Here is a 953-nt window from a genome sequence, read left to right as displayed (position 1 = left end):
TAAAACATTAAAGTAATTTCAACTTAGGCAAATCTATTTTAATAATTGCTCAGATGCAAACTTGCTCAAATATCTGTTGTGTCTATTGGTGACAATTTGGGAAATGCCATTTGAACTTTTCATGAAAGTATACTAAGAACAAATAGGTCAATAATTACACAACAGTTGTCATGCATTTTTTTTTTCTTCCAATAGAGTCCTTTCCTCTGAAATCATATACAAAACTTTTCAATTTAATCAGGGTTAGGGTTGGGATCTTTTGGTTTTCCCTGAACTAAAGCCAACCTAAATAAGCTGTTTTCAGTCTTATCTTTCTTTTTTCTCTCTCTTTTTTTAATGAGGAAACAGTATAGAACAGGTTCAGAACAGGTAAGAGAAAAACATTGGTAAAAGAAAATTAAATCTCATTGTTGTAAGGTAATTTTATTTTATTTTATTTTTTTTTTATTTTTTTTTTTTTATTTTTTTACTTTTTTTTTATTTTTATTTTTATTTTTTTTTTAATTTTTTTTTTTTTTACTGGATGTTTCCTGCATGGTTTGTCTCCTCAGTCATTGTCCAGAGGACTCTGAGAAGCTGTAGGAATATGCAGGCGCAGACTCAAGGCCCGGCTTCATCTCCAACGTTGTGGAAAGGGACTGTACCTCACCGGGCAGAGCCCTATGCTCCCGTACGCCACCTGGACAGAGCCCGGGGAGAGTGACCTCCCGGGGTATCCACGTTGGAGTAAGGTAATTTTAAGAAAATCCTTACTAATTATGATCAAAATGTTTTCTAAAATTTACATTTCAAATATCTAGTCCAGATAAATACGATAAAGTATATCAGAATTTGTTGATCAAATTTAAAGAGGTTAGGTACATGCTGGTTTTTATGAGGTGTAAAGTAAAAGAATGGATATAAAACTGAAATATGCAAAAACAAAAATATGAAGAGGGATGATCTACAAAGTA

The 953-nt window shown here is 32.2% G+C and overlaps 1 non-coding gene across 1 annotated transcript; it reads right to left on the bottom strand.

Moving 5' to 3' along the window:
- Nucleotides 1–521: 521 nt before the first annotated feature.
- Nucleotides 522–725, bottom strand: LOC138424069 (small nucleolar RNA SNORA73 family). The gene has a single exon (XR_011250636.1). It is a non-coding gene; the product is annotated as a small nucleolar RNA SNORA73 family (small nucleolar RNA).
- Between the last annotated feature and the right edge of the window lie 228 nt (nucleotides 726–953).

Source organism: Ovis canadensis, chromosome 18 (assembly GCF_042477335.2).
Source record: "Ovis canadensis isolate MfBH-ARS-UI-01 breed Bighorn chromosome 18, ARS-UI_OviCan_v2, whole genome shotgun sequence".
In the NCBI taxonomy this organism is placed as follows: domain Eukaryota; kingdom Metazoa; phylum Chordata; class Mammalia; order Artiodactyla; family Bovidae; genus Ovis; species Ovis canadensis.
Note: the sequence above shows the minus strand (reverse complement) of the source record. Positions and strands in the feature narration are given on the sequence as shown.